General features: G+C 30.9%; 3 long non-coding RNA genes across 5 annotated transcripts; 2 read left to right on the forward strand and 1 right to left on the reverse strand.

The window, feature by feature from the left end:
- The first annotated feature begins 92 nt into the window (after positions 1-92).
- On the forward strand, positions 93-13,829 carry LOC17895034. Of its 2 annotated transcripts, none has more exons than XR_002835251.1 (2): positions 93-180; positions 13,635-13,829. It is a non-coding gene; the product is annotated as an uncharacterized LOC17895034 (long non-coding RNA). The 2 variants fall into 2 exon arrangements; XR_002835250.1 differs by lacking the exon at positions 13,635-13,829 and adding an exon at positions 279-516.
- On the forward strand, positions 1,980-3,148 carry LOC111832212. 2 transcript variants are annotated; one of them, XR_002835252.1, is made up of 4 exons: positions 1,980-2,270; positions 2,355-2,461; positions 2,594-2,767; positions 2,880-3,148. It is a non-coding gene; the product is annotated as an uncharacterized LOC111832212 (long non-coding RNA). The 2 variants fall into 2 exon arrangements; XR_002835253.1 differs by having other exon boundaries at positions 2,895-3,148.
- Positions 4,958-6,324, reverse strand: LOC111832213. Its single transcript, XR_002835254.1, has 2 exons — positions 6,184-6,324; positions 4,958-5,192 (listed from the first exon to the last, which is right to left on the reverse strand). It is a non-coding gene; the product is annotated as an uncharacterized LOC111832213 (long non-coding RNA).
- Positions 13,830-14,025: the final 196 nt, after the last annotated feature.

Genomic DNA, 14,025 nt, shown 5'->3' on the forward strand with positions numbered 1-14,025 from the left:
TTTTTGCATATGTTAGTGCTATATATATACTCACTAATCATTCATCTAAGCTATAAAATTTCATTAAAACAATCTTAAGAAATATAATAAAAATGACTAGTGCAATGAAGACTTCAATCACAATTTTTTTCACCATTTGTTTCATCATATCTTTTGTTCACGGTCGTGCGATAGCACCAGGTACTAGTGCATGTATTCTTTTATATATTATGGGATTGATTTGATCCTTATAGTTAATGTGTATGTCTTCTTAATGATTTTTTTCTTTTAATAAACAGGTTATGGAACCTTGTTTGACGCAGTGCAATGTTTCGGAGGATTTGAACCGTGTCATGATCATGGGGACGTCGGTTGCACTGCTTTTTGTAAAAAATACAAGTATGATTTTGGCGTATGTACTAAATATAGCGGATGTTGTTGTCATGTGCATATTGATAACTAAATCTGTCCAAGATGAATTGAACTAATCAAAATGTAATGGTATTTCTTTGAACAATAACATGAATAGTTTCAAATTTTAAATATATACATATTCTATAGCCCTAATCATCTTAAGGAAATACTCCACATTCAGTATGAAATCTTATATCCTATCATTGCATGTAACGCTCGTAAATCGGTTCGGTTGGGGTGTTGATCGACACCGACACCACACGTTTTTGGTTTGACCGTTTTTTTTTTCTGATTGCAAAATTGATTGGGATGGTTTAGATAAACCTTAGGGCTCGTCTTAAAAGGAGAAACTCGACGGAATAGGGTATGTTTAACCGCTATTTTTCTTCAACATGAAGAGAGAAAAGTTCCTAAAATTCATGAAATTTTCAGTGAATCTTCTGTTGAGTTTGGGTGATTGTTCTTGGAAGATCTAGCCTAATTAAGAAGGGATTCGTGGTTGTTGGTGTTAGGAGAGCCAAGTTCTTCTTCTGTTTGTGTTGTTTTCGTCACTGTTCATTCCAACCAAAATGTGAGTGCATAATCATGACTCATCTGAGCAGTTTGGTCATTTTTTTGGTTGATTTCATGATTGTTTGGTTGATTTCTTTGCTTATGTGGTCGTTTGCAATGAAGATTTTAAAAATGATCAGTTTGACTATGGTGTATGTATTCAAGATGTAGTTTAGACAATGGTACAAAATTATTATAAATATGACTAATATGCTTCAACCTACAAAAGAGCAAGAAGCCTAATTTCTCAAGTGTCCAAAATTTGAAAGTTTAATCCAGTTTTTTCGAGCAAATTTTTGAGAAATGCCCCTTTTGGTGTACCCCTTTTTAAAAATACCTCTCTTTTCTATTCATTTCCAAAAATACCCCTTTTCAAATATGAAAAATTATAAACTTTTATATGATTGATAAGGTAAATCAAGATCATCATTACTACTAGGAGACTAAATCCAAATATTTAGAAGGTTTTAAAAGGTTCTAAGCGGCATTTATATGGTTTTTATAAGGTTTTTAAAAGATTTACACAGTTTTTATAAGCTTTTTATATGATTTTTAAAAGGTATTTATACGGTACTTATGAAATATATATAAAAATTTACACACATGCAAAGGTAATTTGTGTCTATAAATATAAGTTTATACATATTTTTTTGATAAATTTCAAATTTTATTGTGACTTTTTGATAAAATTAGATAGAGGGGTATTTTTAAAAAGTGGTATTGGAAAAGGGGTATTTTTGAAATCCCCCCTTTAAAATATTATAATATTTAAAATTTTAAAATATTATAAAAGTCAAATGATATTTTGAAAGCTTCAAATGAAAGGGTTAAAATATTATAAATATTTAACCTATATGAAATGTTTAAAATATTATAAATATTTAATCTCCATATAAATTATAAGTTTTATTAATATATTATTATTCTGTAAATATTATATAAATTATTTTGGGACAATTTTAAAAATACCCCTTTTAGGGAGAACATTTTTAAAAATACCCCACAAGGAAGACCATTTTTAAAAATACCCCCATTTTTGGTCAAAAAGACAATTCTACCCTTCAAAAACTAACCTAATTTCTTTTGCTTTGGAATTTCACTTGCCTCTCGCCGTCAAACTCTCTTGTTCGATCTCGTCTTCGTCAGTGTGTCGTCATCGTCTCGTCTTTGTCGGTGTGTCGTCGTCGTCTTCATCATCATGTCGTCATCGTCATCGTCATCGTCGCTGTTGTTGTCGTTCTGATCTCGCCGTCGATCTAAACATATCTCAACTTCATTGCGATTCGATCTCGAACTAGCTTTCGCTTCTCAAAATAGCAGCGGAGGTAGTGGAGTTCTCTGTCACAACCTTATTTGACATTTTGTATCCCCTCTCGTCATCATTAATTTAATTCTATTGATTTTCATAGATGGAAATCTTGTTTGGTCAATTGAGCATATGGGGTGTCGGGAATGCCATGATTTTGAACCAAGTCTAAGGTGATACCTAAATCGACTAATTGATATTGATCTGAAGGTTTGGTCTCATAATTTGATTAGTTGTGATGTTTATAGATCGTAAAGAGTGACATTTATTTGCTTTTAGCTACTTGTGTTTTTCATTCTTACGTGCATTTGTTTTATATGTGTTGTCTTTTATGCTACTTAGGTAGGAAATCTCATTTTGGATTGTCTTTGTACATAGAAGAAGAGATGATGTAAATGTATAGTGATTGGTGCGTCTTTGTTGGAGCACCTGAGACTTTAGACAAAGGAGGATGGAGGAGAGATGCCCAATATTCACAATCTCTTTCACCCCCAAGAGATCTTGACTTGCATTGAGGTAATAATACATTCTCTTTTAAAATTATGAATGTTGCAGAGAACACAAATCCATCAGTTTTTGTATAATGTTGAATCCAAGCGAGGAATGTTGTTTAATGATCTGGCTCAAGTTGCTCTTTTTGAAGGTGGGACATACAACCTGCAACACAATTAGGAGCTCATGCTTATGTGGATTTAGTGTGAAAGGATCAAACAATAAGAAACATGGCTCGGACTGGTTTTATATTGCAGGAGAGCTTAGATTGTATATGAAACACGACATGTTACATTGTTTAACTTTTCTGCAATTCTTATTTGTATTTTTGATTATACAAGTAGTACATCAGTTATAGAATATTAAGGATTCATAATATATCTTTAAAGTTTCATTCTCTGTCAATGAAAATCTTCGAATATTTGTTATATACATAAATACGCACACACCCTTAAACTTTGTTAATTTTTTTAAAACCTTTTAAAATCTTTATACAATCTTATAAAATCTTTTTAAACCCTTGTAAAGTTTTTAAATCATCATACACCCTTTTAAAAACCTTGTAAAATCATTTTAAAAGCTTTATAAAATCTTTATAAAAGCCTCGTAAAACCTTATAAGAGCTTTATAAAAGCCTTGTTTGCCTTGTAAAAGTTTTTAAATAGTTTTGAAAACTTTAATATACATTTAAACACGTTATAAAACCTTTTAACAACCTTATAAATGTCTTATAAAATCTTTATAAAAGTCTTATAAAATCTTTTAAGAGCTTAAAAACATTATAAAACCTTATAAAATCTTTATAAAAGTCTTATAAAAGCTTAAAAACATTATAAAACCTTATAAAATCTTTATAAAAGTCTTATAAAACCTTATAAAAACCTTGTAAATTTTTTCAAATAGTTTTTAAAACCTTAACATACATTTAAACACCTTAAAAGCCTATTTAAAAACCATATAAATTTCTTATAAACACCTTAAATTTTTAAAAACATTGTAAAAAATTGTCAAACCTTTTAAATTTCCTATACAACCTTTTAAATATTTTTTTTAAAACATGTCAACAATTTATTTCTTTTTAAAATCCATTCTTTTTTTATCAACAATTTTATAAGGTGTTTAAATGTATATTGAGGTTTTTAAAACTATTACAAAGCTTTTATAAATTTTTACAAGGCTTTTATAAAGATTTTATAAGGTTTTTATAAGGTTCTTAAATGGTTTAAGAACTATATTCTTGGACGTTGAGGGGTGATTATATATCGAGTCAACTCGAGGATCCTTGTTAGATCAATAAAAACCTTTTAAAGCATTTTACAAGGGGTTTAAAAGTTTTTATAAGGTGTTTAAATGTATATTAAGGCTTTCAAAACTATATAAAAAAATTACAAGGCTTTTTTAAAAAATGTTTTACAAAGTATTTAAAAGGTTTTATAAGGTGTTTAAATGTATATTAAGGTCTTAAAAACTATGTTTTTATAAGGTTTTATAAAGCTTTTATAAGGCTTTTATAAGGTTTTTAAAAAATATTTTACAAAGTATTTAAATAGTTTTACAATGTTTGTATAAGGTTTTTTATAAAGCTTTTATAAGGCTTTTATAAGGTTTTTAATAAATGTTTTAAAAAGTATTTAAAAGGTTTTATAAAGTGTTTAAATGTATATTAAGGTCTTAAAAACTATTTAAAAAGTTTTACAATGTTGTTGTAAGGTTTTATAAAGCTTTTATAAGGTTCTTATAAGGCTTTTATAAGGTTTTTATAAGGCTTTTTTAAAGGTTTTTGTAAAGATTTTATAAGGCTTTTATAAGGTTTTTAAAAGATTTCTATAAAGTATTTAAAAAGTTTTTACAACATATTTAAAAGGTTTTACAAAGTTTTACGAAGCAATTCATAAAAAGCTAATACAATCAATTATTATATAAAAAGCTCTTCACTCTCATGGTTTCATAATGGTTAAAGAACTTTCTTCCCAATCTTCAACTAAAAGTAACCTTTGTCGACCTAATATGCTCCCCTTCAGTTCTTTATAAGCCAAGACAACACAGTCTTCATCAAATCATCAAATCCATAAGACCAACATTATTGCAAGGTTCTTAAAACCGAAAATGGGTATCTTAGCACAGTGTTTTGTATCTTATATAAGATACAAAACACTGTGCTAAGATACCCATTTTCGGTTTTAAGAACCTTGCAATAATGTTGCCCTAACCAACCGCCAAAACGAAAGTTTTTTTCATAAGTCTTTTAGTCATGCCTTGTCCTAGATCATGTTGAGATTACGTAGTAAAGACACACGAACGTAACGAACTGTATAAGGTTTAAATACAAGCCATAATTTTTTTTATACAACGTGATCTTGTGGGTGTTCTTATTCCCCTGCATAATTCTATCCACTCTCATCATATGGTACAACTGCAGAAATACTTTATCCCCAACGTTGCTCCATTCCTAAAATATACCAATTCAAGCAAATCAAAATCAAGCTCTCATAAGCAGACCTCTTTGAAGAGAAGATGCAGGGAAAATTCAATATCAAGTAAATCCTCAAGACAATCAATAAAATAAGAATAACGTTCATGTCCCTACCGTTCATGTCCATGTAACTAGAATAAATATCAAAGGGTCCTCTACAAATCATCAATACCAGATATAAAATGACAGCATCAACAAGAAAAATTAAAAGGAATGTCAAGCTTTCTTTGAGTGAGTTCATTCTTGTTGGATCTAAACCTTCAACTATGATTCATCATTTCCTCATAAACCAAAAGCATCTCTCAAACCCATACTTTAACTTTGAAAGTAACGTACATACAATTAAAATCCATATTGCTGTGATTCTTTTAGCCATGAACATAATTTGGGATTTGACTCTAGAACTCATTTTCACCACAAGCAACATGGTCAAACACCATAATAAGAACCAACTTGGTCATTTTTTCCATGACTACGTCTCTTGATGTTGGGCTGAAACCTATCATCCAAATCAAATGAACGAAACCCATTAATTAACATCGATCTGGAATGATTTCACTATCTCCTTGGAACACTAAGCACCATCAAAACCCCTTAATTAGCTTACAAAATCCTAACTCTAATCATCACCATCACCATCTATTTCACAATCATATGAACAATTCCCGATTCAAAACCATAAGCTAATCATCCAAAATACAAAAAAATGCAGACATCAATACTATGATTAGTTACATAAAAAAATGCAGACATCAATTTTGAACAACATAAAATGCTAATTTCATATCCCGATTTTGTCTCTTCAGATCTAAGAAACCATATTTTAGAACAGAGAAGAACAGAATCTACGATAACAAGAGAGAGAGAGCGAGATAGAGAGAGAGAGATGAGAGAGAGATAGAGAGAGAGAGAGAGAGAGAGAGAGAGAGAGAGAGAGAGAGAGAGAGAGAGAGAGAGAGATGACGACAATGATGGGATCACACATCGACGACGAAGACTGAACGGTAGCAACTCCGCCGTCGGCAGCAACTTCGCCGTCGGTAGCAACTCCACCGTCGGCAGCAACTCCGCCGCCCTCACGCTTATCTTTTTCGCAATTTAGTCGTCATCGGAGATCTGAGAAATTAAGACAGATCAAGTGAAGGGTAGAATAGGCAAATTAGAATTAAGAAGGGTAAGATTAAAAATGCCAAGAAAATGGGGTATTTTTAAAAATTGGTATCTCAAAAGGGGTATTTCTAACAAATTCTCAATTATTTTTAATATTCGAAGATATCTTTTCCAAAATTAAATCTAACCATCATTTCAAAACATAGGAATTAATTACGGAATGTTTTAAAGCTACAAAACTGGATTGTGAACCGGACTACTTTTCGGGTCATCAGGTCACTAGACTAACCGGATTTGACGTTGGTCAATTGATTAAATTTTTATTTTTTATATAGACTATGCATTTTTATAAAGAGAAAAATAAAAAAAATAACCATTACACGTTTAACAAAAAATATAGTCTAACAACAATAATAAATTGTATGATTTTTTAAATTCAAGGAAAACCTAAAAGATGACAAAAAAAAAAGTAAAACCCAAAAGAATACTAATAATACATCGAGAGTTTACGAGAACCAATTTTAATCGTATGTATCATATTTTGAAATAGAATAAAAAATTCTATGATTTCTAAAATATGGCCAGTCTAATTCGTTCATATGGTCGTCGTGACATAATGACAGGATTTATGGTTTTGTCAGTTATAAGATTACAGGTTATTTGCAATAAACTTAAACCAAAAATGTATCCAATTCGGGATAGCAAATTAAGCAGTCGAACCGACCAGTCCTGTTTAAAAGTAAAACCATTTGATTTACCTAACTTGTACAGTATGAAAAAGCATAATTTCAAATAAGAAAACATTTTTAAAATAAGTACTGTTATAATTTATTTATCAACTCCTCGTAAAAAATTCTTTCACGGATTAATTAATGGGAGACTTATTAAAACATGCCAAAAATAACTTTAATCATCAAAATAAGCCAAATCTTTTAAAATTAGATAACTAGGTTTTTAATAAAGAAAAGGGAAACAAACATACGTAACTAATTTTTTTGGACAAAAAGTTATTATTTTTCTTTTTTTCTCTGTAAAAACAGCAAAATCAGTTAAAAATCAATTAAAATTTCTTTCGCATTTCTCTCCTTATTTTTCTCCACTCCAGTTAGTCTCTTTTTCTGCACTTCTTCTTCTTCTCTGTGGCGTAGTTCTGAGAGAGGAATCTAGCTTTCTAATCTTCAGCTCCTTATCATACTCTCTGCTCGGTTCGTGTTTTCAAAGCTACGATTTTTTATTTTACGAGCTGATTTTGTTGATCGAGAGGGCCGTGTATAACAAGCATTATACCGTACTTCATTAAACAGCTCGCTAACGTCGGTTACACATCCATCGCCTCAACAACTCGTCCAATTTTTGAAACGTAGATTACTTTCATTAATATTTTTTATTTTGGTGTAATGCAGAATTTAAATTGGAGATGTCTGCTATTAATGAAGATTCTTTCATTCTACCGACTAAACTCTTTGAACCAGAAACAGAGCCTACACTTGAGGATCATATCAACTACAACTCTCGTCTCAATCTCTTTGATGAAAATTGGGATAGGCTTTTTGGAGATGTGTTAGATGACATTAAGGCATCTCCGTTTGGGGATTTATATCGGCTAGCGAAGGACAATAAATTCATTTGGTCAGGTACCCTTGTTCATTTTCTGCTTGCAAACCAACTAGTAACGAAGAAACAATATGAATTGTGGTCTCTTTTTGCTGGGCAACTAGTCAGGTAACAGCTCTATCATTCATGGGTTATATTCGGTGTGTTATAACAGCTCTATCTATTTGGATTTTATAATGGGTCTCTTACACACACTTGATTATGTTCCTAAAATATATAAAGTGTCGTATTGTAGTTCGAACGCAAGCAAGCAATAAGATTATTTAGAATATAAAAATTGCTTAAACAAAGACAAAACAAAACCAAAAAAAAATGTCTAAAAGTTATCTAAAAGATGAAAAACTCTCTGAAAATCCATCATTCAAAAATACAAAAAAAAAAACGATTTCATGGCAACGCCGTTTGACATGTTTTTTTGTTATGTCCTGAAAGCTTGCATCTTGAACACTTGTGCTCTTTCCTTGGTCGTTTCTTCTCCATTGCAATCTCTAAGGAAGATTGAATTCTCTTTTTCTTGGGTCGACCTGAACGACGTCGACCTTGAGGAGGTACGCATTGAATTTCTTCTACTTCAGTTGGTATTTGAATATCATTGAGAATCCCCTGAACAGGATATATAGACTCAGAATATGCAGCAAATAGATAATTTTTTGTGTAGCAAGGATCTGAGAGCGTGTGCTCAGGAATTTGCTTCTTCGTAGCAACTGCAATGGCATGCATGCATGGAATTTTCATTATATCAAACGCCCGACATGAACAACTCAATTTTTGCATGTCAACTACAGCATATTCTGAGCCACCAGTCACATGAAACTGATTTAGATTTATGGCCTGCATTGCAAGTGTGCTTGCTTCTTCACGTATTTTTCCAATTTCACGGTCAGCATATGGTCCAAGTTCTGTAACAAGTTTTGCAGCTTTTAGTCGACGCTCGAAAAACCAACGCGTAAGAGTAGCCCGTACATGATCGAGAAAAGCTACGATGGGATATTCTCTTGCCTCTTTTAAAAGTCCATTAATTGATTCAGCAATGTTGGATGTGGTGATGTTATACCTGTTTCCTTGGAAATGAGCTGTAGACCATAATCGAATATCTGCGTCTTCCAAGTATTTGCAAAGCTTTGGATTAAGTCGACGTATCTCATCCATGACATTAGTAAAAACATCACGTCTGTATGTATTTCCAGCTTTCTTAACCAAGTGAAACAATTGATTTTCTCCGAAATTGGTTTTGATGTTTTTCTCAAGGTGGAAGAAACATATTCCACGATTTGCAGATGGGAACACCTTATCAATAGCTTTTTCAATAGATTCATGTCTGTCAGATATAAACACCAAGTTAGGATTATCAGGGACAACAGATTTCAAACGAGAAAAAAACCATTGCCAAGCTGCATCATTCTCAGAATCAACAATTCCAAATGCAAGAGGATATATATGATTATCTCCATCTTGAGCAGTTGCAACTATAAGAGTAGCCCTAAACTTTCCTTTTAGAAAAGTTCCATCCACTGCTATTACCTTTCTCATAAACTCAAATCCTCTTAAACACTGACCTAAGGCAAAAAAGAGATACTTAAACCTTTGGTTGCCTTCAAGCTCTAGGTCAGCAATTGTACCCGGGTTTGCTTTCTTTATCTTGTAGATGTACTTAGGGAGTTGCTCATAACCACTTTCATGAGAACCTCTCAGCAATTCACGAGCTTGCTCTAGAGAATCCCAAAGTTGGTGATAAGTTAGCGTTAACCCATAATTTTTAAGTAATGGTTTCTCCAAATCCCTTGGTTTCAGTCCATGGCTAATACCACCAAAAAGATCCAATATAAGTTGGCCTATAATTTTCGGCGTAATTGATCCTAGTGTGAACACTCTATTTTCAGCAGAACATGTATGCACATCAATGAATTTCGTAATCCAAAAATACCTTGTTGTGTCATCCTTAGTTGTTGCTCGCACTCTCCAAGAGCACCCATTATTTTTGCAGACAGCAACAAATTTTGTAGTATCTGATTTTGGTACTCTCCAACCGAACTTATATTTCACTGAAAGCATCCATAACCTTTGTTGTAACTCATACTTGCTCTTGAAGTATTCACCAACTTTAATGTCTGAATTGTTAGAAGATAGAAAGTTGTTTTCATCTGCATCATCTTTTTCATCATTAAAAACGTCTACGTGCTCTCCACTAGCACCACTGGTAGCAAATAATTCATCAGCTCTCTGAACTTTACAATTCTCACCACTCGTACGAAATAACTCATTAACGAGCGGAACTTGACGATTCTCTTGGCCTTTATCTTTCACTGAAACGCACAGTTGGACGGTGTTGGACTTGCAAATTTCAATAAAACTCCGTACTTGTCGATCGCTTGTCATAAACACTGGAGGAGTTTCCTTTGGGATATTTCCTAGCAATATCTGAGGTAGTGCATAACTAAGATGAATATTATGCAGGGAACTATCTAACTGATATTCTTCTTCAACTATCTGAAGTAATCCAGCATACGACATTTTCTCCTCTATAACGATTAATTTGCTGCCTTTGATATGATCAACTGTAAAGTGCCACACGTTCTTCAGCACCCAGTCACCCAAAACTGCAATTGAATGTACCATTTTTCTGTAACAAAAAGATTTAAGAAACAAATATAAATTAATTAAACAAACTTTAACGATAAACTTTTTCTACAAAGTTAATGGAATAACTTTATTAATATACTTTATAAAATAACTTCATCTTAAAACTTTTTCTACAAAGTTAATGGAATAACTTTATTAAAACTAAATTTACCAGATTTTTTTCCAGCAAAAAAATAGGCGTGAGAATTCTACAAAATAACTTTACAATCTGAAAAGTTTACTAAACAACTCTATGAAATTAAATCTACGAAACAAACTTATAACAATAACTTTATTAATAAACTTAGGAGACAACTCTGCAAAATAACTTTTTCATAATAGTTTACTAAAATTATTACAATGTGTTCATAATGATTCGTAAAGTAACCGGAGAAATTCTAAATCTGATTAGTAAAGTAACTTAACACCAAACATACTGTATAATCACCGTACACGTTAACTTCACCAAACAACTCTATTGTGTTCGATGAGGTACGTACATATATATATATATATGGAGCTGTCGTCGGTTGTTATGTATATATGTATCTAAAATACACAAAATATACATAGTTTCGAGACGGTACCTCAACGAGATCCGGAGTCGGTAACGTTTCAGAGTCAGCGGTTTCAGCAGCGAGTCAGAAGGAGGAGGCTTAGTCTTGACTCGCTTCCTCACTCGTTTATAAATAAATGTATATATGTCAATTAGTTGATGTATGAAGTATATACAAAACACACCGTTATGTATATAGATAAGTATATCATGATTTCAAGTTTTATCATAATAATTAAAAAACAAAAAAAAATCTAATGTTAGTTATTTAGGTGAACGTGGATTTAATTATGTATTTTCAATATTAGTTAGATAAAGATTAGAGTAGTTTTGTATTTTGTTGGTGTATATTTTTAATTGTAGAAGATATGGCCTAGATTAATAATTTAAGTTTTTAAAAAGATTTTTCCCGTAATTTTCCCTAAAAAGGATCTAATTTATTTGATATTAAAAAAACTTTTGTTAACGTCATAAGTTTTATTTATGGAAATTTTAATTAAGCGTTTTTCTTTTGCAGTTGTTTTAAGTATTTTTATAAGAGATATTAACACTATAACCTACTTTGTGTAAAAGTTTTGACAACAAAACATACTCTTAAGGGAAGGTATACTTTTTCTCTTGTTTTAGGGTGTGGTGTCATTTTTTATGACGATAATACCCCTCGGCTGAGATGTTGTGGAGAAAAAAATCAAATGGATAAAATAATTTTGCTTAAATCGATTTCTCCCTTCTTATGTCCTCTCTTTCTCCTCCTTTTACTCTTTTTTTTGTTGTTCTCATTTTAGGGTGACATTTTGTGTATTTAATATCAAAATTTATCTATTTATTTTTATATAACATATTATGATTATATTTTCTTTACATTTTAAGACGCATATTGTTATTTTTTTGATAAATTTTTATTTTATACACTATCCATTTCTAGTTGTACATTTTTTCATTGATGCATGGACTGTCAGTTGCACTATAGTTTCTAGCTATTTACTAGGTTTAATCATATAAAAAGATATCAAAACCTATTTAATCAAAGAATTTGTGTTTTGATAAATAAGTCATAAACCATAAACTCTACATCTTAAATCTTAGAGTCTAAATCCTAAATCCTATATCTTAAACCCTAAATCTTATACCCTAAACGAAAAACTCAAACTCTAACCTTAAACACTAAACTCTAAACATAAAACATGAATCTAAAACCTTAAACCTTGTTCAATGAAATTTAACTGTAAAACCAAAACCATAAATCATGCATTATATCCTAGCCTATAAAAATTTTAATGAACATCCTAGAATATCCACGTTATAGTAACCACATGGATATATATGGTCAACGTGAAAAGAAAAAACATTGGAATATGTTCATTAATAAGTGGATACTCAATTATTGTTGTATAAAAAGCATATAAAAACTATTTCATCAAAGAATTTGTAGGTGGTATATAATTCATAATTAACTATCAAATTAAAATTTATTCAAAATTAAGAAGTTTTATAAATGTTCAAAAGAATCTTATCTATTACACGATATCCACGAAAAATTGAACTAAAGAGACAAAATTTTGTGGATATAATATTTTTCACCATTGTTAATACTGAAATAATATTGTATTCCTCCACTATGTATTCTAGTTTCTTACAACTCGAAGTCCATTACTCATATTGATTCAATAACTTCCTATGGACTTGAAACTTAAATAAAATAAAATAAAAACCTAAACCCTAAACCATATAGTCTAGGGTATAAGATTTAGGTTTTAAGGTATAGGATTTGGGTGGGTTTATGTTCTCTTGTTGTAGTTTCGAGTTCATATGAAAGACTAAACATAAGTAAGTATCTACTAATAATATTGTAATTGATTATCCACATATCAATGAAAAATTGTTCAGCTATAAATGGATAGTATATAATATAATATTTCATCTAATATATATCAATATGCATCTTAAAATGTAAAGAAAAAATAGTCATAATTTATTACATGTAAGTAAATATATAATGTTTAATTATAACAACCTACCTAAAATGATAATAACATGAGAGACGAAAGGAAAGGTAAAGAAGTGTGAAAATGTGGTGAAGGATGTTTGAGGACTGAATAGACATTTAGTAAGCTGAAAGTATACCTATAGCAAAAAGTGAGTTTTTGTGTGATAAAGTATTGGAAAAGTAGGTTATAGTGCTATTTTTTCTTTTTATAATCTCTTTTGAATAAGTTTTGGCCATTGACTAAATTCATTAGGTAAGAAATTCATTGTAATATGAATTTTTTGACTACATATCTATAAGGAAATAACTTCAAATTACATGTTCCTTTAACTTTTTACCATAAAATGACAGTTTTGCATATGTTAGTGCTATATAAATGATATAAATAATGTTAGTTTTGTTTCATCATATCTTTTGTTCACGGTCGTGCGATAGCACCAGGTACTAGTGTATTCTTTTATATATAATGGGATTGATTTGATCCTTATAATTAATGTGTTTGTCTTCTTAATGATTTTTTTTTAATAAACAGGCTATGGAACCTTGTTTGACGCAGTGCAATGTTTCGGAGGATTCGAACCGTGTCATGATCATGGGGACGTCAGTTGCACTGTTTTTTGTAAGATATATAAGTATGATTTTGGTGTATGTACTAAATATAGCGGATGTTGTTGTCATGTACATATTGATAATTAAATCTGTCCAAGATGAATTGAACTAATCAAAATGTATTCCTTTGCATAATAACATCAATAATTTTATAGGCCTGCGACTTCGGTTTTTTCGGGAATTTCGGTTTCGGTTTCTCGGGTTTTCGGTTACTTTGGCAAATGAAAACTGTCCCAAAACTAACCGAATATGACTTCGGTTTGGTTGGGTTCGGACACAGTTATTTCGGTAAAGAAACTCGGTTATTTTGGTTC

The sequence above is a fragment of the Capsella rubella genome, unplaced genomic scaffold (assembly GCF_000375325.1).
Source record: "Capsella rubella cultivar Monte Gargano unplaced genomic scaffold, Caprub1_0 scaffold_2, whole genome shotgun sequence".
In the NCBI taxonomy this organism is placed as follows: Eukaryota; Viridiplantae; Streptophyta; class Magnoliopsida; order Brassicales; family Brassicaceae; genus Capsella; species Capsella rubella.